The 27,502-nt window shown below is 36.0% G+C and overlaps 1 protein-coding gene across 3 annotated transcripts in view; it reads left to right on the plus strand.

Annotated features, from left to right (window-relative positions):
• Positions 1-1,303: 1,303 nt before the first annotated feature.
• CHST1 (carbohydrate sulfotransferase 1) overlaps positions 1,304-27,502 on the plus strand; it is a 162,318-nt gene continuing 136,119 nt past the window's right edge. Inside the window, exons 1-2 of one of the 3 annotated variants that reach the window (XM_044082581.1) lie at positions 1,305-2,137; positions 4,728-4,798. The gene's annotated coding sequence lies outside the window, so the exon portion shown is untranslated. Of the gene's footprint in view, positions 2,138-3,618; positions 4,254-4,727; positions 4,799-27,502 lie in introns of those variants that run through there. The other 2 variants (XM_044082580.1, XM_044082582.1) reach the window with 2 other exon arrangements.

Here is a 27,502-nt window from a genome sequence, read left to right on the forward strand (position 1 = left end):
GAAAAGACGAAGTAAATTCTCAACAGATCCTCCATTCTTAGCAATTTACACATAACTGCAGCTACACTTTCGTTTCTTCTCTTTGCCCCACATCACCTGCACTTGCCGACCCAAATTTAGGAGCATGGCTTTTAGAACGTGATTGGACTGTCAGGATCAGCTGACAGGGAACATTTCCTGACAGTTCAATCATGTCTGACAAAGACCACACTAACCAAGAAAGTTAAAAACGAGCGACACTAGGCGAGTACTATTTGCGACAAAAGTGCTAAATAAAGTTATTTTTTACGTGTCTTTTTAACTTTTCTCCCCTAGCACCACCGGTAAATCCGCCACTGTCAACTGTAAAACTGCAAACGAATCACTTTTCACATTCTTAAAAAAATGCATATATCTATATGTGTGTGTGTGTGTGTGTGTGTGTGTGTGTGTTCACACACACACACACACACATATATATATATATATATATATATATATATATATATTTTTTTTTTTTCATATATAATTGGAAATGCGACATGCTTCTGTGGCACTAAAAACAAGTATACTGCCAGTAAAAATCTGTATACAGTAGAGTAATATTTTATTTAGCATTAACTAGAAGTTATAAGATTACCTCCGATGATATCTCACAGTATTAATGACTTCTTTCTCTCCTGAGGTCATAATGAGATGGTGCTCAGTTTTAAAGTAATGAAAAAATAAGTAGGTACCAAATGCGTCTTTAAGAAGAGTGCAGTTGTTTACATTTTTGCTTGACATCACTTTTAATTTTTAAAGACTGAAACGGGGAGTTAAGTCTGTGTTTGTGTGCGTGTTATATGGTGTGTTTTTATATGGTGTGTGTGCTTGTGTGTGTGTGTGTGTGTGTGTGTGTGTATGTATTGGTCATATATATATATATATATATATATATATATATATATATATATATATATATATATATCTAGTGTGTGAGTGTGTGTTTGTGTGTATATTTTATATGGTGTGCATGTGGTGTCTGTGTGCGTGGGGGGGGGGGGGTGGACTAAGTTCTATTTTGCTAAATTCACTCTGGTGCATGTATAGCCTGAAACTGTGAAGCCTTTAATTACATTTAGGTGCATGCGTGTGTAACCTAGATGTAAAAGGGAATGGTTTCTATACCACCTTGGAATCTGTCATCATTAATATTATTTAATTTGTCACCTTCCTTAATTATACATAGCCCCAGGTAAGGAGACATTAAAAAGTTAAAAAGACACTTGACGCCCGCCTCCCACCCTTAAAGCTGTAAAAATATGCCAGTTCCTTGGCAAAGCTGGAATGTGATTCGTTTGTATGGAGGCAAAGCAGCCAAAAGGATCTTCTCCTGTGCTGGTTCACTTTTCATTCTGTGGTGGTGATAGACTTTTCATTGCCGCTGTCTTTAAAAATGTAAGATCATTAAAATGACACTGCTTGAAGGCAGAGTGGAAGGGACTCGGAAAAAAAATAGGCGTGAGCTATTGGAGTGAAACAGGCATCTAATTCAGCTTTTCCCCCCATATCGAACTGTGCGCTCTCACCACTGCTGATCCTGGGAGTAAACGCATGGAAATCCATCCCTCTGGAATGACATCCTAGCAAACAGCCACGTCTGCCGCAGCATTTGAACCTACAAAATGCGTAAATATGCTTAAGATATCAGTCTGCTTTAGTGGAGAATGCTGAAAGGGTGTTGAGACGTGCTTGTATTTCTCCTGTCAACTCATGTGGAGCGTTAATAGCACCCCATCCTCCCTGAACTCTCATACTAATTCTATGGATCATTTAAACGTGCATGGAGTTGCTATTACACATTTTCTAGGCTGGTGTGTTTTTCTTGGATCCGTGGTGCTGACGAGCTGTCTGCTGCAACCCGGTGGCCAGAGAAGAGACAGCAGCCCAGTGATCCCTGTGAAATGGACCTACCGGCAGAACCACCAAGCTTGGTGATTTCAACGCTTGTTAGTATCTGGATATACATTAAGGGCAGGCTGATACCTTGGATAGCATCATTCTGTTTTCATCATCCTTTCTGCTTCCGAAATGAATCACTGATGTCTCTGCAAAGGCTGGACAGCATGCTTAGGAAAATAAATAATGTCTAAAACATATCCCTTTCCTGTTAAAGGTATAGTGAGTTAACAATTAGGAGTTCTGAGCAGCATGTGAGCATTGCTTATGTCATTTTGCTTGCAATCAAGTTAAAGAACTGTTATGTGTCATTTTTACTATTAGTGGTGTGTGTGAGTGTGCGTTTGTGCGAGTGTTCGTATGAGAGAGATCAGTCAACGGGGGTGCAGTGAGATGAGATGACAGCCCCATGAATTCAGACGAGATGACATGGAAATAGTTCCCTGTTACAGGTTGTAGGTCTCCCCACCTGTACGGGAGTTTAAGCAGTTGGAGGGGGAAATGGCAGAATGCGACATAAGTCCAACTTTCTGATTTATTTCGGGAGAGTGCTACGTAAGTCGTTTATTATGCAGCGGGTACATTCTCAGTGTATCGTCAGAGGGTGGCGTGGACATAGATCTCCCATACTTTCAAAATGTATGAACTGTGCAATATTATCATAATAATATAATACACAGTTGCTGTGTAAACATGATATTTGAGAGATGGTAAATCAGACAGCTGCTCTAAACACCCCAACCTTAAAAAAATCTAATATCAGTTTGGAGGGTACCTACTTCATACCTGTACATCTCAAATATCTCAGATTTTTAGGAATGTCCCTAAGCCTGCCTCAATGCATGGTCCTGAGCCCCTCCCTCAAATGTAATTATGTGACAAAAAACACTTATTTCAGATATTGAATAACGCTGGACATTGCAATCTTCAGAAAACAATTGAGCATGCAAATTGTTTAACTGCATTAGTTTTATACACCAAAGGAAACAATTCAGTAAACATGCTCCGTACCAGGGGACTTTATGTAAGCAGAAAACATTCACTATCTATAATACACATTATTTGTAGCACTGCATTTTCTGGAATCAGTTTTCTTATTCACAAAGTAGCTTAGACTATCTTAAATGAAATTAATTGCAGACATCTTGGTTTACTATTCTAAGAATTTCTATATCACACTATAACATTATTTTTCTATCCAACAAAGGAAATGAAATGTGATGAGACAGGAAAACATCTGGATTATGTATGTAAGAAAATGAAAACATATTTTCTTCTGGAAAGTTCTAACTTGCTGATTGCAAAAGGAGAGTTAAAATCAGCATAATCTATCTGTATCAGCACAGAGTATGTGATATGTTATATTGTCAGAGTTACTGAAGCAGAGTGAAAATTAGAAAGATTACTACTTAAATGTAATGTGTGAGGCTCAAACACACATCTACTAGACTCATCTTATACAGCATTAAAAGCAACTGCTATATTATAGTTTCTGCATGAAAAGATAAGTATTACTATTACCTGAGTTATTCTAGATAAACGTCATGTGATATAGGGTAAATGAATGCCCCTGCAGTTTAACTTTGCATTGTTTTAAATCTAAAATTGTTCGACTATTAAGAAAGAGACTAGAACCATCATCTCTAGATATTGAGTTATGTTTGGCATCATCTTTCATTTCCAATCATTGTTGGCTAGAAAGGCTGCACTAGTGGGCTAAGGAGGTCTTACTACATTCACTTCATTTGCCTACAATAAATTAACTTTGTAACAGCTTAAGCTAGTTCTTAACTAAGAAATAAGATTTCAGAAAATGCAATACAACACAATACATGTGTTAAAGATACACATGTGCCCTTTTGTGCTACCTATACATTTTAAATTAACACCTATTCTTCTTAGAAAATGTGGCAGCGACCCCTGAAATCTGCTTACCTTTTGTACTCAAGTAAACTTATGATGTTGAAACCTCATCAAACAGGTAGAGAGATGATATACTCACACGGGACATACTTCCTTATTTAGTTACACCCATTACATGTACACACAGATGACTTGATACTACAAAACGTGTGTGTTTGTTTCACAGTAACAGTTTGTATTGCTGTCTTGCATGATACTTGTTGAGGGACACACTTCAGTTTCACGGACTGCCTCCAGGCTGACAGTTTGAAGAAAATTGCATTCTATATACTAAATTATTTATCTGGAGAGAACTGTAACATGGTTATATCACTGCACTGGTCGTCAAACCTAGGGAATATACTTTGCTGAAATGTAATTCATCTTGAGAAAGTCACTCAGCATCTTAAAAGATCAGTCATCTTTCAGCAGTAAGTAATTGCATAGATCTGTAGGAAATTTAATAATGCATCTCAGATGAGAAATTGTAGAAATATATTGTAGGAAAATACAATAAAAATTAATTGGCCAGCTTAAGCCAAATACATTTTAATATAGTATGTAGTACCTTTCTGTTTCTATTCTTACAGGAGTTGAGACATATTGTAGAATAATTAGATGTTTATGAATTTCTTATATTACCCATTGCATTTTAAAGTGCTGTATGATTAATATACAGCTAATAAATGCCATATTATTATTATTACTATTAAGGTTAATATTATTGTGTCATATTCAGCTGCTGTGGCTTTAGGTGCAATTCACGTAACATTTCCTAAAGTTCAGGTAGAAGTTCATGCCATTCATGTTTCTGACTGTCTTTTGTTTATTTTATCATAGTAGGCCATCTCTTTCATAAGCTAGTATTAATATTTCATGTACAACATTTTGCTGTATTTTTTTAGCCATCTCATAAAGGAATTATAAAAAAGGATAAACAAGGGAATGAAGAGTTATGCAAAAATTTGATGGTGAGGTAAGTATGTTAGTTTCATACAGATTTGATAGTGCTATTAATATGGTTAATGGTATTTTAGTGGTATTTATAAATGCATCAAGCAATAAATCATATAACTAAGTATGTAATCATATGGATTGCAAATAAGAATATTTGTTCTAAACATAGTGTTGTGTAACATGATCTCCTGTTCCATTTATCATTTCTGGTGATTAACTTTTATTTTTCTAAGTGCTTTATTGCTAAAAGCCGCATGTTTCTCAGTATGCATTTGAAAACCTGAGAAAATGGAAAAGGTGCTCAAATGATAGAGTTTGCAATTATAGTCATTAGAAGTGAATTGTTGATGAAGAACAGAAGTGTAATACCATTAAGGTACAACACTACCTTTTCTGTCATAGTATAAACAGCCTAAAATTTGTATTCGCTGTGTCATACAGAGATTACCATGTTTAGCCATACAGCAGGTATTACAAGAGAATTAATAACACTGACCCATGCACATAACTTTCCACATAGAAGCAATTCTCTATAACTTCAGATAAAACCTTTCTGGCTTATTACAAACCTTGCAAACATTAAATTCATGGGGTCATGCTAATTCTGACTCGAGTCACCGACTTGTGCAATGGTACTGGCTACTTTTTTTTTAAACACCTTTATTGAATTATCACTTGTGACATAAGCACATTTACATTTAAATAAAAGTAATCAAACTGTATTAACAAGTTAAAATTAACAAATATTATGCTTCACATATATTGCTATATATCATATAACCTAAGCGCCATTACATAAATTATTCAATTTCTGCCTTTTTTAAACAAGAAACATCTTTATTAAACCATCACTTGTGACATAGGCAATCATACATTTATATAAATGAAAACAAACCACCCAGACTTAATCCTAGTTGCAAGCATTTTACATCACAAACCAAAGTGATACACTCCCAGTGGAAAACATTATACATCACTTACAATCTACCCAATCATTTTCAGTCAAACATTACATAGCCCATTTAAGTCCTGCCTTCTTTTGAAACTCATTCCTCCCCTGTATGTATTGTTCCCACAATTCCCATTTTCCTATGTAGTTTGCTCCTACCTTCATCTTAAGGTCTCGATTCCAGTTGTTTTATCTCTTTTACTATATTCACTACTTCTAAAACATTGGTTTAGAGTTTGATTTCCATTTTTTATTAATTGCTTTTTTGGCAGCCACATAATTAGACACAGCAAGGCCTTACCATGTCTAGGCAATTCCGATTCTGTATCATAGCTCAGAAAAATCCTTTCCATCATCATGCAAATTCACCTACCCAGCATCTCCATCAGTGCATCCCGCTGGGAATCCTTAAAGTCCGGCAGCTCACTGCACTCCCAGAAAATATGTTCCCAATTAACTTCTGTACTGTACTGGTGTTGTAACATTTGATATCCTTTTCCTACTGTTATTACTATGGGATAAAATGTGGGACAGAATAAAACTACAAACAAGACATACATCATGTAGACCATTTAAAGTCAAAACAAAACAGTACAATATAATGGTAAGTCAGGCTTTGCCTTGTTCCCAGAGAGTCATTAATGCCATAAAGCATATCTTACCATACAATTTATTAGTAAAATTGATTAAGTTTTGTGGGTTTATTATGATAAGTCACAATATCCTTTCCAACACAGGTAACTTTTAATTTGGCAGTAGTTAGTCTTGTTTAAATGTGTACAGGCAATTAGATTCATTGGGGCATTATAACCATGTTATAGTGATAAGGATGGACTGGCAGTAATTGTTCTGTTTTACATGCAGCTAATGTCAGCAGAATAAGAATGCTGATAAGATGCAATTGTATTGATTTTCACTAGTGCTGTATTTGACTGTTGCTCCCATGTGTAGTAAACCAGCTGTATATGAGGTACTTCCCACTTCAAGAATGTCATGATAGCTGACCCTCATGAATCATTACGAATAATAATTTGCTCTGTACTGCTTTTTGTGACATATTGCCTATAAGGTAATTCTCTGTTGCAATGCTAAACCCCTGATCAAATTTACATCTAGTAAAGTCATCTTACACAAGTGATTGCTATCTCCTAGCAGTGAATAACATAGGAAAATATTATTTTCATAAACTTAGTTTAAGAATAGCAAGAACCTAAAAATGTTTATTAATTAATTTATTTAGGTTCATAGGTTTATTTATTTATATTTATTTTATTTACACTATGTTGACTGGTTTGACTCACTGGGTCAGTGGCCTCTTTTCAGGGGAAACTGAGGTGGTATTCATACTGAATAGAGAAATGTTTACCAGAGAAGAAGGGAATGTCCCATGCACTTTTTTCGATAAGTTCTCTGGGATCAATTATACCCACTTAAGCTACCACCAGCTCAGATAGATGGGGTCACTTTAACATCTCATCTGAAGGACAGCAGACTGGCATATTATTGTTATTAGAAATTAATTCAACTAACTGGGGTAGGAATAGAACCAACAACCTTCCGATCTTCCAGCACTATTTGCAAATGTGTTACATGTGGAGCAATACTACAAACCAATGTGTTGTATGAATCACAAACTATAAATGCTCATAGACAGTATATTTCATGTAACTAATAATTTCAATGGTAAAGTAAACTTCTATGATAACAGATAGATAAAACAGAGCAGGTTAGCTAAACCAGCTCTCAAACAGTAACACAGAAAAGAAAAAAATATGCATTCATTTGTAAAACACACTATGGAATAGACACCTGTTGAGAGCTCTAGACGAAGTTTGATTTATTAGGGAAACAAAAATGTAGCCAATGACTATTAAATGCACATGATACCACTACAAAAATGACATTTAAATCAAACAAAACTGTCTGAACAAGGTTTTATTTTCATAAGTTACACACTTTAATTACTTCAGGACAGTACATACATACCTCTTAACTGTACAGATTTCTGCAGCATGTCCATATTTTTTTCTCATATTTTTGGTCTGTTTTGATCATTGAATTTTTGTTTTCTGGCAAATCATTGGCAAGGCATTCAGGATTGAATTCAATAAATAATGACAGACAGTTGAGATTCAGACTTTATACCCTTCAGAAAATTCATGCTAATATAAAACCTATTATTCTATAAACTTCTGCATTTGTAAAAAAAAAATTTTAAAATTGTCCCTATTTTGTGCCTTTGTCCCCCATTGTTTATGGCTTTGTCCAGATTTCTTGGTCTGAGAGGTTGAGAGATATGAATGTATATAATTATATTTATTTATTTACATATGTTTACTGTGAATGCCTGTTTGAGTTGAAAACCACCTGTTTAACAGAAGTTACAGAGAAAAGCTTCAAGAAAGCAGCAATCAGTGTTCAGTGTACAATTGTAACAAATATGTATACAAATATACAAGAAATATACAAACAAGATACATGTAGAAAATAGAGCACTGTATAATATTTGATAATAAGTTAAGGAATATAATGGAATATGTACAATAGTAGGTGATATTATAGTAGTAATTGTTGGAGTCCGTGAATCAGCATATAATGTGTTATACACTAAAGTAAACTGTAGCAGAACATTCCACATTCTGGAAACATTCACAAGGACATATCATGCAGCAGATGAGTACGCCAACTTCTGGCAACAAATACACTATCTTTTTGTGAGGGCTGAGGTTGGTTAAGAGAATATATTGAGCTAAAGCAAAGGATGATTAATAAAGGGGTCTAGACCATTGAGGAAAAGTTAGATGTTATTAAGTATATAGCAGCTGTATCTAAAAATAAAGAGCTTATGTGAAAACATATGGAAAAGAGACTTTAGATGGAGTGGAGGATGTCAGAAGTAAAGAATGAAATCTGGATATGGAAATAAATGCTGCAGGACAGTTGAATGTAAACATTTTTATCAAAGTTAACACCAGTAAGTAAAGCAGAATTCCCTATATAAAATGTAACTGAAATGCATTTTTTATTAGCAAAGACTCAAGATCAGAAAATCGTAAAAGATGTACTTAAGTAATATTCACCATTTAGAGATATTCTCAAGGAAGCAATGTTCTTTTTTCTTCCTTCAGCGGAGCGACAAAGAATATTTTAACAAATTATGCACAGACCCAACATAACCTTCATATGTTGACATAAAATATCAGTCAGTCAGGAACAGAAAATGTGTACAAGATCTAATCTTTTTATGGCTGCCTATACTTTTGAATTCCTGCTTGTAATAAAAGAACAGCCTATTTGTTCTGTAGTTTGCACTTCATGGAAGAACAGGTTGGCTGCTTTTCTAAAATGGATGATTTTCTTGTAAGCTGCTTGGTATGCAGTGTTTACTATAAGGGCAAGTGGAAAGTGAAAACTAAAAGTACAGTTAAAGTTTTATTTGAGGGCAAAAGGAAATAGGAGGTGTTACAGCAAGCAGGGTTGCTATTAACTATTGTTACTGCTGAATATTTTTAAGTGATACATTTAACTGTAGCAAACTTTATCCAGTAAAATGGCAGGTTTTGTAATTGATAGTGTGTAACCATACACGTTATTATTAAAAGTCTGGAACTTTTTACGTAGCTGCACCATATATGTCTTAAGAGGCTTTCATTCTCTGCCATCTTTTGCCACATGGCTTTTCTTCCTATGGGAACATTTGTACACTATCACATATGAGTTGGGAGAGTGGCCTAATGGTTAAAGTGCTTGCCTTACAAACACAAGGTGGAGGGTTTGAGTCTTACAAGGGGTAATTGGCTAGACTTAAAATTGCTCGCAAGGGTAGTTAGCCTATTACTAATCTATAAATCTATGGAAAAAAATTATTTAAAGGTAAATATGATATAGTAGCAAAGAAAAATATGTAGTAGCAAATAACTGTAGTGTCAAAGCCTTCCCTGTAATATACATCACTAATATAGGCAGGTGGAAAATGGTAATAAGTGAATATATTCATCTTACACATCACATTGGTACTAGCTATATAAATCTATGACTGTGTCCAAAGCTATAGATAAATTAGATCCTTAGACTCAGTGTGAATGCATGCATATGTATGTGTAGAATATTGCAAATTTAATAAATTTAATGTAGCTGTATAAGTTTGGCACTGATTTATTTATTTTCTCAAATGTACAAAAGTGTAAGTTACTCACCTCATTAACTATGTCATTGCTATTGTACCGTTATTTATTTATTTACTTACTTTACATTTGTTTACCAGGAATTGTCTGACTGGGCCAGGAGCCCATCTTCAGTGGAGGCCTGGGGAGAAAAGCTCCATTATACATGATATTGGATGATGCAGTGGTAGCATTGTCGCCTCACATCAAGAGGTTCTCTGGTTTGATTCTCTGCTGGGGTGCCTTCTGTGCAGAGTCTGCATGTCCTCCTTGTGTTCATGTGAGCTTTCTCTGGGTACTCTGGTTTCGCCCCACATTACAAAGACATGCGTTTAAAGTGTTTCTCTCCGAGCCTCCACTGAAAGATGGCTTTATTCCAAGTCGGACTTTCCTGGTAAACAAATTTTAAATAAATACAGTAGTTATTAAGAGGTAAATACATGACTCAAATGTAAAAGCTATAGTCTTAAAAGTTAACATAAGATAAGAGGTAAATGCATGAGTCAAATATACAGGATATAGCTTGCTGCTAAATTTTATTTTGCAACTGCTATGAATTGATTTTTGCTACTGGTGTATGAAATCATTTGTTAGGACTGAGTGGTGCTGTGATCATTTATTCAGTGTTGATTGAATAATTGGTATATGCATGGAATATCTCTGTCTCTCTAAACAAACATATGCACTTAGAGTCAGTCTAAACGCACACTTTTGTAACCATTGTGCTCTAACAAAAATTCCTTTTCACAGTTATGTTTAAATTTATTAAGCTGAAATAATCACAAGCTATCTTGCCTGCATCTAAATATTCATCTTTTCATTTTGATTACAAGTTAATGAATGCGAAACTACTTCTTGGTGATTTGTGTATGCCTGGTTTGTAATATACACAACGATTAATAGAAGGGAACAAATATTGTTTATTTTCTTGAAGAATAATGGAGCAGTTGAAGTTCACTTAGATTGTGAGTATCTATAACAAACTACAGTCCTGCAATAGTCATGCATAGAGATTACTCAGATATTCTAAGATCTGCTTAGCTCCCGAAGAATAGCTCAGATATTTCAGCTTCACCTTTTAACTCTCACTAAATATGGAAAATAGATTTAGTATGAATAACCACTTCGTATTTACTTGTAATCAGACTAAACAAACCTATAATGTCTAACACCTTGGCAGGACTTGGGGTGGAAGACACAAAAACACACCTCATTTTTGCAAGGGAATCTAACTAAGATCTAAACCTGATACATATAAGAACCCTCAAACGATACATATAATACATACATATATGTAAAGCTGGATGGATAGGTAGATAGACAGCTAGATAGATAGATAGATAGATAGATAGATAGATAGATAGACAAATAGATAGATATGGGGTGGGGGGGTCTGTTGGTTTGGTTGACAGGGAGTTTGGTCAACATCTGTTTAATCAACCATATTTGGTTGACTGTGATAGTTAATAGCCATGCGAGACTGACAATCCCTGGGAGGAGGATATTTCATTTCCCCAGGAATTCTGCAATCTCAGAGTTAGTATATATAATTTAATTATATAATTATTAAAATATACTAATTCTAAGGTAGTACAAGCACGGTGGGTAAAAGGTAAAGTGAGTTGGGAAAAAAGGTAATTTCACCCATGCTCTTTCTAGTGCTAATGTCAAATAAGCCCACTAAACAACTTTTCTATTACAATAGTTTAACCGTTGCTTAACTAATGGATGACAAGAAGCTGGTTTTTCGTGATAAATTGAAAATAGAATGACTGTTTCTTCACCTTGGAGTGGCCAGTTTATCATACAGTCATTATCATCTACTTTCGGCTGTTCCCGTTAGGAGTCGCCACAGCGGATCACCTGTTTCCATTCCTTCCTGTCCTCTGCATCTTGGTCTGTCACACCAACCACCTGCATGTCCTCTTTCACCACATCCATAAACCTTATCTTAGGCCTTCCTCTTTTCCTGTTACCTGGTAGCTTCATCCTTAGCATCTTTTTCCCCATATACTCAGCATCCCTCCTCAGCACATGTCCAAACCAACGTAATCACAGTTAGGAAATTAGAAATGTCCCTGTTTTTGCTACGCATCCCTTCTTCTTGAAGGACTTATTATTTTCTTTCGTCTTGTGTCATTATTTCTCCTACTGGAACCAGAATTTAGGGATTAAATCAAACTTCATATCAGTGCTTATATTTCACTATATTAAAAAGAAAAGTCTGGTGTGCACAAATGTGTTGCACATGATAAAGGCACAATGATGTACAGGAATGTGCTGTAATATTAAAAAAGATAAAGACCAGACATCAGATCAAACATGCTACGTTATACTCTCCTGCCACAAAGAAATGGAATAGTAGTGTATACGGTAGTGATGTTGAAAGAAAACAAAAAAGAGTTTCATGTTTGTAGTCAGTACTATTGAAAAATTCACCAAACTTAATGTAAACCACTTTGATGTCCATTGTTTTGCAGTTTGGCAGTCCAGTAGATCTCAAGTTGTGAAAGTGTCTGGTCTGCTCTTTGAATGTAAAATGGTAACTACTGAGGTAGAACATGGACTTGTGCTGCATTGATTTTATAGACTTCCACACTAGTGTCCTCGGTCCTGTTTAACATTGATTTTATAGACTACCATACTAGTATCTATGGTCCTGTTTAACATTAATTTTATAGACTTCCATACTAGTATCTACGGTCTTGTTTAACATTGATTTTATAGACTTCCATACTAGTTTCTACAGTCCTGTTTAATACTGATTTTATAGACTTCCATACTAGTATATACGGTCCTGTTTAACATTGATTTTATAGACTTCCACACTAGTATCCTCGGTCCTGTTTAACATTGATTTTATAGACTTCCACACTAGTATCTATGGTCCTGCTTAACATTGATTTTATAGACTTCCACACTAGTATCCTTAGAACAGTATCATCTGTGCTTCCTCTCATGCTAAACAGCTTCGACAAAGGCTAGGATATGCACATACTGAATGTACCTAAATTGATTTCCAAGCTAAATAAAAAAAAAATGCATCACAGTAGTGTTGGGCAGTAAAAACTTGCGTATCTCTCATGTCACTTGTATTGTTTTTGGACTGTAATGTATTTCTATTGTAATGTATGAGAAGCATTTCTCCCTGGGCCTCTGCTGAAAACGGGTTCTGTAGACACAGTCAGACCACCCTGGTAAACAAATGTCAAATAAATGAATAAATAAATAAATACAATTTTACCTCAAATGCTATAAATGCTAGTCCTGTTCAGACAGATGCAGTCATAAGAGACATATGTACTTATGTAGGCAACTCTCTTTCCTATAGTCATCATACTTTCAATGTAGGTAGGAAGTACTTCTATATAATCCACATAATTTCCAAAGGATTATCTTCAAGATCCAAATAATTAATCTTACCACTGTACTCTTCCCTTATCAGACCCATCATTGAACACAATGTCCCCTTTGGTATGTACAATTTCAAGCAAATCATTCAATTGGAAAAGTCCCAAAGATTTCTAAACACGAAATTGAAATAGCTTAAATCCTTGAACTATTTTGGTAAATTAGTTTGGTAACCTATCAGCTGCACAAGGTGACCTGTGTCTCAATTTACTAGCAATGAAAGACTCAGTCCCAGTCCTTTTGGCCACCTCTTTTTTTACAAAAGTAGGGGGTCTACAGATACCTGCACTAAGGACATAAAGCTATAGTAAAATATATCCAAGACTAGCTAGAGGAATGGGATCCTGTCTCAACATATTCCCAGTCAATGGAATACAGTACAGATCAAGCAGAACACTTATGTTGGCTACCTTTAAGGCTAGTATTGATGACGAGATGGCTGGACACAATTTTACACCAGAGTTATCACGTACAGCCATACTCAAGAGTAGGAGTCAACGCTATTAAATGCTTATTAAGTTGGCAAGAACTTTTAAGTATGTCTATTTAAAATGATATATGCCTAAGCATCTATGAGCTAGCAGTGCTTCTACCTTTCCTTTGTTTCCTTGTTGCTATGATAAGCACAAGTGATATATAAAAGTAGAAAAGAAGACACTGAACAGGAGCTAATAAGTTAGAATTTAGAGAAAACTAGGAAAAGATGCAGAATGGAAGAGGTAAAAGCATTTAGAGTAAACCAGATAGTATAATGAGAAATATATATATATATATATATATATATATATATATATATAGAGAGAGAGAGAGAGAGAGGCAGATAGATTTATGTATATATATATATATATATATATATATATATATATATATATATATATATATATACACAGACACACACACACACACACACACACACACATATATATATATATATATATATATATATATATATATATATATATATATATATATATATATATATGGGTCTACTTTACTTACCCGAAACGTTATTCACCGACACTCCGTTGACCGACACCTAAAGACCGACAGTACGAAATACCGAAACTGTAACACGCCAACGATCGTAATCCCGACAATTGCACTTAACAGCAAATCACGTAATATTCAGCATTACTGTATAAGTATACCATACATCTACAGGGAAGTAGCCTACCATGATCAGTATTTGTGAGCATTTCACAAATACTGATCATGGTAGGCTACTTCCCTGTAGATGTACGGTACACTTATACGGCGTGTTACAGTTTCGGTATTTCGTACTGTCGGTCTTTAGGTGTCGGTCAACGGAGTGTCGGTGAATAACGTTTCGGGTAAGTAAAGTAGACCCATATATATATATATATATATATATATATATATATATATATGTATGTATAGAAATGAATATATGGCCCGGTAGCTCTCAAAGAATAAGTGTCCCGTTGAAGCTGTTGTAATAATGAATATAAAAATTAAAACTGTAGATTGCATCCACGTGACAGCCACAGCTTGTATACAGTCTTTCACAATAACAATGTGGCAGCAAATACAACAACAATTAAACAAATGAATAAACAATAAACTACTAGGAAATTGCCAAAAGAACAACGTCCGAACTTTTATTTAAAACAGAGTAAGCGCTTTCACCACTTGGGCTTCTTCAGACTTACAAACATCACAAAAGTCAACATTTAAATACTCATAGTTAATTAAAACCCATGACATCATTTCCTGCTGGATTTAAAAAAACCTCAAATAGCATACCTAATATATAATTAATAATTGAATAACATTACGTATATGATTACTATCAGATATATGGCAATCATATTTAAAAAAATGTTTCACAACACTTCTAATAACATGTAAAGATATATATGTATAAAACAGTCAATTCTATTATTATTAACATTTAAATCCGTCCGTAAGACTAATAAAAATGTGTAAAAATATTGACATATTCACGCATTGCGTTCAAAAGAAAAGCGCTAATGCGTATATATCTATGTATGCAATGCGTGTATAAAACTAACCAAAAAAGAACAAGAGGAAAATACAAGAACAGGAAGCAAAGGGCTGGAATGGGAAACCATCATTTGTTGTTATTATAATTATGATGTGCCTTCAGCCTCCTATTACCCAAGATGGGTTTCAGTGCAACTTTATCATTTAAGCCAGGGTTTTTATCTGCCCTTAGCTTAATGATCCATTTGATTTCACATCATTCGGTGTAGTTTTTAATATCGCCACCACGGGCATTGGGATATACAACTTGTAATACTGAAAATAAAAATTGGTGTGTAGGATCAGTATCCATTACATGTTTTGCAAGTGCATAATGACTATTTTCTAATATGATGTTATAATTATGTTCTCTTATTCTTTCTTTTAATCTTCTATTAGTTTTACCTATATAGAATGCGCTACATTTTATGCATCTAGCCAAATAAATCACATTTCGTGTTTGACAATTAGCTGTAGCAGTAAGGGTATATACTACATGCGTAGTTGGGCGCACAAAAGTTCTTGCATCATCTATGTAAGTACATTGATTGCATTTAAAGCAAGATTTAGTTCCTAGCTGTTGTTCTACACTATTAAATTCTAACATTTTATGGGAACAGCAAAGTAACTGTTTAAGATTCCTCTTATTTTTAAATACAAACCTAGGTTCTTCACCTACTATATTTCTAATAGTATCATCAAGTAGTAATATTTCCAAATGCTTCCTAAAAATTCCTATTATTGAATGGATATCAGAAGTGTAATGAACTGAAACCTTCACTGTAGATGGAGTCTCAAAAGGACTAACCATGTTGTTAACAACTAGATTCTCGGAAAAATAGGGACAAGCTGTGGTTGTTCTAAGAGGTTCTATACCAGTAATTGCTTCCTCAACCTCTGTCGTACTATATCCCCTCATTAAAAGTTTGCATTTTAGATCTTCTAAATCCTCTATATATCCTGAGTCCAAAGGGTTCAACCTGGAGGCTCTTATTGCTTGGCCCTTAACCACACTTTTGAAAACATATCTCGGATGCATGCTTGTCCTGTGTAGTAAAGTGTTACGAAAGCATGCTTTCCTATGTATTCCTGTATTCAGTAAACCATTATCAAACCTCTTGATACTGACATCAAGGAAAGAAATCTCTGTAGCCCCCTAATTATCTTGTTTATATATATTCTCTTTTGGAAACAGTTATTTATTGCACTTGTAAGTATCACTGTGTATAGTTTAAAATGTTTATAATATGTGGCGGGCTACACCCCCCCCCACACCACCCTTACTTTATATACTAACTCCAGGGTCACACTACAGTGGGGAAAAGGCCATTTATGACTTTCAACGAAATGAGTTTCAAAGAGATGAGTTTTTAATGAAGTGAGCTTTCAGTGAAGTGGTCCTAGTAATTTCATTTTCAGTCAAGTGAGTTTTCAATCAACCGTAGTAGACCCATATATATATATATATATATATATATATATATATATATATATATATATATATATATATATATGTTTGTGTGTGTGTGTGTGTGTGTGTGTGTATATATATATATATATATACATATGTGTGTGTGTGTGTGTGTGTATGTGTCTATATATATATATACAAACACACACACACACACACACACACACACACACACACACACACACACACACACACACACACACACAAACATATATATATATACATGTATATATATTTATGGGTCCCTATCAGAAGCTCAAGTTTTCAGAACATTAGACTTAAAATATGTTTGTCATCATATTCCTATTCATTCAGACTTCAGACAATTCTTAAAGTTTTGTGTGTCTGGATCATATTATCAGTTCACTGCCTTAGCCTTTGGACTAGCCACTCTACCCTGAGTGCCCATAAAAGCATCTAGCTCCAGTTGTAGCACATTGCAGGCTACAGGGTATTCACATGTTTCTGTATTTAGATGACTTGCTTATCTTTGCAGAGTCTTTTTCAAAGTAAAAGATCCAAAAGATCTCTTGCACAGCCTGGGATTCTAAGAGAACATTCAAAATTATTTCTTGACTCCATTATGCAGGATTGTAGACATTTCACCTCAAAGAAGTTTTCTCCTGCAGGAAAAATACATCTTTATTTAGATCTATTTCCATAGATTTTCTACTCGGACTTCGGCCACTACAAGGGAATACCTCTGGATTTTGAGTCTCAGGGCATCTGTGATTATTATAACATCAATGGCAGGGCTTCACATAAGAAATATGCAGTGGTATCTGAAATCTTTTTGGTTCCAGAATCAACAGCCTTTGTCTTTTCTGCTCCCAGTACTGAAGTTTGTCAAAAGAGAAACCACTTGGTGGAGGCAAAGGATATCCTAAAAATCATGGTTTCCCCTTCTCTCTTTCTGCCCCAAAGCCTGAAAGCAAGGAAACCAAAGAACAAGGCAGAAGCCCTCACAGTCCTAAACGCAATTTATTAAAACAGAAAAACACAGCGTTTTCGCCACACACATATGGTGGCTTCTTCAGAGGATACAAAGGCAACCAAACACAAGCAGTTAAATACTGAAAGTTAATTGAAGTCAACTGCTATCAATTAACCACAAATTATGCAACAAGATGCCTGCATTAAACTGAAGAAGTAAAATGCAAAAAGCCTCAGGCATAGTTTAAATACATGCTAAACTGTTGATGTAGTTAAAAGACTGTGACAATACAAAAAAACACAATATTTTGACACAGTCAAACCCAAGTAAAATTCAGTATATTTCCTAAGAAATAAAAATACACAAGAAAAAAGTGTCACAAAATCATATGTACATTTAAAAAGCAAAATGCTAAATAGTCATTCCCAAGTATACATTATTTTAAAAGGGAACGCCATGGTAAAACAAATGAGTAACTTTTTACTAAAAATTGATATAAATTCCAAAGATGTAGACAAAGCAGTCAGTCACCACAGATGCTTCAAACTATGATTGGGAAGTAGTTTCAAAAGTGAAAAAAAAGCAGGGGATGTAGACACCAAAGACAAATGCAAGCACATAAATGTTGAGGAGATGCTTGTTCTGATCAAGACACTCAATCCTCTAAACCATCTTTGGTCCCCAGGACCTATTCAAGTGGTTTCAAACAATACAACAGTAATATTGTACATCAGTAAGCAAGTGGGATCCAAGTTGTACCCCTCATTTGCAGGCTAGCCATGTTAGTTTGGGCTATAGCTTCACAGCACAGTCTCACTCTACAGGCATCCTACATTCTGTCAGAGCAAAACTTCATGGCAGACAAGCTGAGCAGGAGCAGGGCAGACCCTTACAAATGGAAACATATCCTAGGGTCTTCCAAGATTTAATCCATCTGTGAGGGGTTCTCCTAGTAGACCTCATTACATCCTCTCTGAATAGTCAACTGGCAAAATTCTTTTCCAGGACTCTATGCAAGAAGGCCTGGAAGACAGATGCCTTTCCTTTCTTTGGACATGGATGTTCCTGTATCCCTTTCTATCCTTTACACTAATATCCAGGGTACATTTGAAGATTCAGAAGGAATCCCCAAGATTATGGTGGTGATCCTCTTTTGGCCCAGGTAACTATGGTTCTCCCTGTTTTTGGAAATGGCCAGGTGCAATTATCACAAGCTTCCTCATAAAATGGATATACTCACACAAGACCAGGGGTGTTTGATTCACCCCAACATCAATCATCTTCAATTGGCTTCCTAGATGATAGGGTCTTAATTCCTTTGAGACGCCTGTTTTCTGAGGACATGAAGCTGGTACTAATATAGGAGAGAAAGCCTACTACTAGAAGATCATATATTAGCAAAAGTTTTTTTTTTAGTTGGTGCCAGCAACATAACCAGCACCCATTCGGGGTTGATTGTTCTCCGGTTTTACAATATTTGCATCAGTTACTTTCCTATGGGTTTTCTTATTCCTCTATCAAAGTTAATTTTTTGGCCATTTCAGCATGTCTGGCCATTGATCCTCCTCTTTCAAGGAAGTTGCATGTCAAAATGTTCTTGAAAGGGTTTCTGTATAAGAGGACTCCAAGTAAAACACTGGTCCCTTCTTGGGATCTTAATTTTGTGTTAAAGAAACTAATACTTGCTCCATTTGAACCTGCTAATTTAGCTGACTTGAGGTTCTTAACATGGAAAACAGTTTTACTGTTTGCTCTGACCTCTGCAAGAATGGTACCCGAGTTGCAAGCTCTTATGATAAGTCAATCCTACCTCATTTTCCATGAGTATGGAGTTTCTTTGAGAAATAATCCTTCTTTTACATGGAAAATTGTATCTGAGTTTACTTTAAGTCAAGTTATCCATCTCCCCATTTTCTTTAATGCAGCTAAAAATGAGGGAGAAAGGATGTGCCATACCTTGGAGGTCCACAGACAACTCAGGTACTATTGTGACAGAACTGACTCTTTCAGGTCATCTGATCACTTGTTCATTTTTTGTAAAGGTAAGAAGATGGGACAACTTGTGCCAAAATAGTTCCAAATGGTTGTCTAATGCTATTACCTTTTGTTATACTCAACATGAACAATCTATTTCAGGCATGGCCAAAGCCTACTCTACAAGGACCTTAGCTTCTTCTATGGAGTTTTGGAAAGGGCTGAATTCTAGAAGCATTCTAAAAGCTGATCCTCTGAACATACCTTTACCCATCCAGATCTTAAAATCATCAGCTCCACGAATAGGCAATGAAGAAATAATATATACCAACCTCAAAATAAACCAAAGCAAAACCATCAACATAATTGGATGCTACTTCCCAACTGGCCAGAACATCCCTCCACTGGAAAACCTCCACAGCTGGTCTTTCCACCATCTCCCCCAAGAAACTATAATTTTAGGTGATTTCAGTATTGACTGGCAATCCTGTTCTGGCAACCATCCAACCCATCATGTAAACCTTCATGGCTTCACCCAACTAGTCCAGTCACTAACCAGGATAAATTAAAACTCAAACAAGCACACTACCCTGGATTGGATACTAGTCAGTAAGAGCCCCCAGTCATATATAACAGGCTGCTTATCAGATAGCGTCACTGATCACTCCCCAACATTCCTACTGAAAAAATACCTATACCAAGCTAAACCTGTCATCTACTGTCAAATATGTAAAAAACTAAACTTTAACCCACTCACATTCATCTCATCCCTCAAAGAATGTAACTGGCATCCTCTAAAGTACCTCAATCTTGATGACGCAGTTGCATTTTTTAATACTACCTTGCTGAGCATCCTTAATTACCATGCCTCCATAAGACTTTCCAAAACCAAAGCACAACCCTCCCCATGGCTACAGAAAACCACTAAGTCAGAAATGAAAAACAGGGATAAAGCCTGGGAGCATTGGCACAAAACCAAAACCCCCCTCAACTAGACAGAAATTCCTAGAACTATGCAATAGAGTCAAAAAACTAATAAAACCGGACAAATTCCAATACTACCAATCTGCCCTAGACTCTTCCCAACGCAGCTCCAAAGAATTCTGGTCCTCCATAAACTCCATCCTCCACCCAGGTAAAGTCAGTACCCCTCCTCCTAACATCCCTCACTCCTCCAAAAATATTGCTACCTCATTCAACACACACTTCACACAAACCATACTATCACTAGCGAAAAACAACCCCCCTCCCCTCCAACCCACACCTTCAACTAGTAATCTCCCACTGCCTTCTCTTTTTCTACTGTACCTACCGCCAACATAAAAAAACTCTTAACTAAACTTAAGCCCACCAAATTAGCAGCAGACAACCTCCCAAGTGAAAACCTACAAATCGCAGCCGATGCTCTGGCCTACCCAGTATCCATCTTGATTAACCGATCTTTGTCAGAAAGTTACGTTCCCACACTGTGGAAAGTATCACATATAATTCCCCTCCACAAAGGCGGCCCCTCCGCAGAACTAACCAGTTACCACCCTATAGCTATTCTCTCTCCACTCTCCAAAATACTAGAGAGATGCATACACTCTCAGGTCTCAGACTACCTCTTTACTAATAACCTCCTTTCCAATACTCAGAATGGTTTCCGACCAAACCATAACACCACCACTGCCTTACTCTCCTTTACTAATACTATCTTTGAGCATAAAAACAATGTCTATCTCTCCTCTGCTACTTTCCTAGACCTATCTAAAGCATTTGACATGGTCCCACACAAGCAATTCATCTCTGTCCTCAATAACCTATCCTTCCCTCAATCAGTCACCAAGTGGTTTCAGAGTTACTTGTCTGACCGTCAACAATCTGTTGTATGGCAGAATGACATATCTCCCCAACTACCTGTCTCCATAGGGGTTCCCAAAGGATCCATCCTTGGATCCCTACTCTTCTCTGTTTTCACCAATAATCTAGCATCTGCCACCAAACATGGCACACTCATACAATACGCAGATGACTCAATCATCATCTGCTCATCCCAGTCCCTACCCAAACTGCAAAAAGTCACACAGGAAGCCTTTTCCTCTGCTGAAACTTGGTTATCCGATGCCCAATCAATACTCAACCCAAACAAAACCAAACTACTCATCTTCCAACCCACCAAACATACTCAAAACAACTCTCACTTTAACATCACAGCAAAAGACAACACCACTATATACCCAACTGAACACACCAAATTGCTAGGAGTGGAAATAGACAATAAACTAAAATTTGACATTCACATATCCATGACCATAAGAAAAGTCCACAAAAAACTAGGAGCGTTATACAGAAATAAGCAACTTCTCACCAAAGCAGCAAAGATTTCAATAGCAAATTCCCACCTTATCTCCACCCTATTTTATGCCTCTCCAATATATACCAACCTAAGGCAATGCGATCTAAACAAACTAAAGACCTGCTACAACAAAATTGCCAAATTCGCCACAGGGGCATCCTACCATAGTCACCCCTGTCTCTCACTTGCTGAACTGGGCTGGCTTGAACTCCTTTACCTCCTTCAATGGTATCAACTCTCACTCGCCCACAAACTAGTAAACCATCCACTAAATGTCCCATCCCTCCAAAATTTACTCCAACCCTATCGCACCACCAGACCACTAAGATCCAGCAACAAAAATCACTTGCAGATCACTAAAGCCAATAACTCTGCTGGTGAAGCACTATTCTCTTGCGCCATAGCCAAGTTATGGAATTCCCTCCCACCCACAATTACCTCCGTACCATCATGCACCCACTTCAAAACTTTACTAAAAGCACACCTAAAAACATGCTGGCTATGCCCTTGCAACTCCCACTCTAATATCACCCACCCCATCCAACCACTGCCTTTCTTTCCACCCCACTAACTACCTTGATTATAGCAAGCTCAGATGCTCATAAGCCTAGTACTTATTATACAGAGGAACTTCTTATTGTAACACTTGTTAATGTCTGTTATGTACGTCGCAGATAAAGATTCTAGTTGTCTACTGATGTACTATGTTCTTCATCTGTAAATATGTTTGTAATTAATTGCTATGTTAATCAAATTGTTAATCGCTATGTAATCCAATGTAACTACTGTCTGTTTATTTTAACTGTGGAGCTTTTCTCCCAGGGCCTCTGCTGAAAATGGACCTACGTCCAGTCGGACACTCCCGGTCAACAAATGTAAATAAATAAATAAAATAAAAAAAAATAAACAAAGCACTATAAGCTGGATTCCTTCTCTAAGTCTAGATCATGATCTGCTAGGAGAATTCTCCAGAGGGTCCTGGGCCCTTCTCCTTCCAACTCCCAAATATAGTTAGCTGTGGTGATCTACCCATAATGCAGCAGTGATCAGTATGAAGAAAGCAATACACAGATGTATAAGCTGAACCTACCATGGTAGTAGATGTTCAAATGATCACAGCTGCAGTAGCCACTCCCTCCCTCAACCCCCTTGTTTTTTTTTGGTATGTTTTTATGCCAGTGTATGGACATTCATTTTTCAGGGCTCAGCCTCCCTTTCTCTTCTGGCAGGAAAGCTCTGAAGGACTTTGCTCCAAAAATTATTTTAGTCGGCTCAGCTTGAGTTGCTTGACAGTTTGGGCACATGGAAGGTGCCCTGAAGCTTTGGAAGCTGTCTGGTTGTTATATCGCTGACATGATATAACCCATATAGCTAAGGCTACTTACTGCAGCAGTGATCATTTGAACATCTACTGTATAATAACTTCAACTTATTGTACTGAACCTTTTGCACTTTGAATCAAAGTTTCTATTTTTGATAATTGTTCACACTTTTTCACTTTATAAATCAGAGAAAGCTGACAGGGCACACTTTTGTATGCACACCAGGTTGTTTTCATAGTGTAGCTTGTCTTGACAGAGTATTTATATGGAGGTTGTCAGGCATGGCTAGTTGAGTTCTATTATCTGTACTGCAGCTTGTCAAAGGCATTTTATTGTATTAGTCAGAGGCATCTTTTTTAGTTTCCACCAAGACAGAAGATTTTACAAAGACTTACATTGTAAGAAAGGTTAAATTTTCATTCTGACATCACAGTTTCATAACAAATACATAATGAAATATACATGGCAGTGGGGAAACACACACAAACATACTATCAGAATTGCCAGGTTGTGATACAGGAACTGCAGACTATTGACTTGTAGGAAAATGAGAAGGCATCAAGGGTTATTGGTATTTTCTGCTCTCTTAATTTATTGTGCTATGCATATTTTTATTTTCTTTGCATACCTGCATATTCTGTATATATGCTTCATTGGCGTTGTATTAGTTCTTTTTGTTCATGTGATGTGTCTTAGTCATGTCTCTTTGCCATATCTCGTTGTTGTATTATTCTTTTTATTATTTGTTTAAAAAACATCAAGGATGCTATTGGGTACAGAACTTTGATCCAGTTACTCATTCAAGAGTCAAGAACTAAGCATTTTAGAAGTTTCTATTTTGGGAATTTCATGTTTGTAGCTACATTTATTTGTTCGTCTAGGACTTTGGTGAATTTGTGTCTGCTGCTTAAATTTTTTCTAACAGACAATTTATTCTTGTGCATAATTTCAGATATGATTGCTATAATTTTTAATGTACCTTCATTGAAGGTTGTGCATCAGGGCTGGTAACTCGGCACGTAAAAATCAACTACCAATCATTAGCGGACCGGAGTTCCGCTGTGGCGACCCCTAACCGGGAAAAGCCGAAAGACACAAACAATTGCTATAATTTTTAATAATGAATTTCGATTAAGTCAAACATTGATACAATTCACACAGTATTTAATTAAAAGTTAAGCCCTTTCAGACAAAGTATAGGACTTCCTCAGAACTGTTTAGCCCATGAATTCAGTCACCATTAAATACATAAGGCAAAACATGGTTGCTGTACCCATTAGACATTAAAAATAGATAAAACATTAGAAATGGATAACTAAAAGCATGTCACAACAACTGAAATTATACAATATGAATATACTACATTAATATAAAACTTGTTGCTGTAAAAACATGATTGTAAGAACTGCATGTATAAATTTGTCTGGGACACCTTTTTACAACTAAGCAGCTATCATTTTTAAAGCACTACTTCTTGAAATATTTTCTTTCAAATGTGGTGGGGGAGAGTGGCATTACTAATTTGCCAGATTTTTGATTCCCAAGTTCTCCTATAGACTTCTAGGTACGTTCTCCAAAGCCAAGAATAATAACTTAGGAAAACCTGGAGATGACTGTGTTTGTTTAAATAAGACTTTGTTTTTCTTTTATTCTTAAGATGTCATAAAACTGCTGATAAACACTTTTACACAAAGGTCTTTCCGTTTTGCACAAATATCAAGATTTGCAGCCAGCACAGCTAGCCAAGTAAACTGCACTTCCTGTGAAACAGTTATAAAACTTAAGTGGGTTTTAAAATAATACCTACTGTTAACTGCTCACATTCATACATATTCATGCACATTCCCTTCTTGGATGTGTTTTTTGTGTTAATGTGTTTGAGATAAGCTTGAGAGAACCAGGGATAGCAGAAGTAAAGTTTGTTTGATAAAGTGTAGATCCATGTTTCTTAGTTCTGAAGCCATCTGACTTTTATAGGCATAGAGTATGATTTGATAATTAGTGTATTTGGGATAATTATAGGAAATTTATGAGATTATTGATATCTTAGGAAGTTAATCTCTAAGTATTTAAGCAAGGTAGGTTATGTTTAGACATTTCATAGGGATATTATTAAGTAAAAGTTCAGTATGTGTGATTTTATTGGAGATTTTGTTGGATGTTGTTGGAGAAGGGACTATTTATCAGATCATTTAAAGCAAGATAATGGTTTACATGGTGCTTCACTGGACTTAAAATGTCCACATTAATGTCCAGGGTTATAATGATATTACCCTCATGACATGAGTTAGGATACCACCTATCATGCTATCCATAAGACGTATGTAGGATGGGAGAATACAAGCAGTGACTGTCTATACTTTATGTGATTACTCATGTAAATTGGGATATTGGTCAGTTCGGACAGACTTTTGTTTGAGAAGTGTTACTTGCTGTTAAGTGCCGCTTTCATTTTCTGGGTTGTCTTTGATTGGTAACGCCTTGGTTATTTACTCTGTCTCTTACTCCAAAAGAAGTGGTGCTTATTGTTTTGGAAGGATGAAGTATAATTATTGTCCATAGTTCAATATTCACTGATCCCTGTAATATCTGGAGCACTGTTGAAGATCCAAGCTGTTAGAGTGTTGCATTTATGTTTCCAGTTTTCACTGTTTAGCTCATTAATTTTATGTCTTTTATTTAGTTGTTTGTTTGATAATTAGGAGGGATAGCGATTGGATTAATGGTTTATACTTCTGAGTTTTGCCGTTGTTGTTTGGAGGGGTAATTTGTGATTTTGAAGTAGGACAGTGAGTTTGGTAGTGAGGGAGAATTTATAGTATGGGATTATGATTTGATTAAATCTTAGGTAAATTTTTTTTGCTAGGAATGTAGTATACCGGCTTTCTTTAGTTTCAGTATGGTTAGGTAAAGGAGCTTACTACATTTCCTAAATTACTTACATAAACAGTTTGTGGTGAGAGCTGTTAATCTGGTCCGCAAAAGCTGTTTATTAAAAAGGAAGGAGGCATTTTTTAAAGGCTAGTCCACAAAAATAAATGTTTTATTGTTAAGTGCAGTGCAGTTTTGATTTGATTGTGTAGGATATCTGTTATATCATAAATTGGCATACATACATGAAATTCATAAAAATGTTAGAAACTTTTCTCCATGGTAAAAGCCCTAAAACAATATATTCTGTAGGGAAGAGAACCCATATGAATCACTTCTGTGGTGTGCCTTTACTTATAACTTTGAAATCACGCATAATCAAAGACCATGTAAAATGCACATTGATGTTCATATTTGTGTGTTCACTTTGCTAGACTAGTGACCTAAAAAAACACAAAAACTATGTGTGTGTGTGTGTGTGTGTGTGAGTGCGTGTGTGTGTGTGTGTGTGTGTGTGTGTGTGTGTGTGTGTGTGTGTGTGTGTGTGTATATATATATATATATATATATATATATATATATATACACACACATAAGTATGGATTTTTGACAGTTTATCGAAATGTCACATCACTGATTCTTTAATCATCAACATTAAATGTATACTTCAAAGCATCAAAAAATAAAACAGAACAAGAAATACCATTTTATTTTGTAGGGAAAAACTCTCCCTCACTGCATCTTCCACTGGGGGCTCTCCACCCATTCCTTACTAATTATATATACCGACTATGAGATCATATTACAATGGGAAAAGGACACATTTCCTAAAACCTGTTGTTCGACGATCTCACTCAGAAAAAGCCAATTCAGACATCTGTATCAGCTTGTTCTCTTTTCAACAAAATATATTCTTGCTGACTGGAGATTATGTGATGTGTGTGTGTGTGTGTGTGTGTGTGTGTGTGTGTGTGTGTGTGTGTGTGTGTGTGTGTGTGTGTGTGTGTGTGTGCGCACGCTACATCTGGCCTGAATTCATAAAGGTTCTGCGATATGTACACAGCCATGTAGGAGTACATGTCACAATGTCTTTTTGCCACTGAGCAAGCACCCTTAAATGGTGCGTACATACATCATTCTCTAACACAGACATGCAGCACTGTGAAGAGTCAGTCCTGCAGCCATGCTGAATGCTAAAAAAGCATTATGGGGGTACCATATGGTAAATAACCACACGGTCTCTCCCAGACCCCCTTCCCCAGGAAGGCATCTACATGGTAGGGAAA

Source organism: Protopterus annectens, chromosome 9.part0 (genome assembly GCF_019279795.1).
Source record: "Protopterus annectens isolate FY-2018-M chromosome 9.part0, PAN1.0, whole genome shotgun sequence".
Lineage (NCBI taxonomy): Eukaryota > Metazoa > Chordata > Ceratodontiformes > Protopteridae > Protopterus > Protopterus annectens.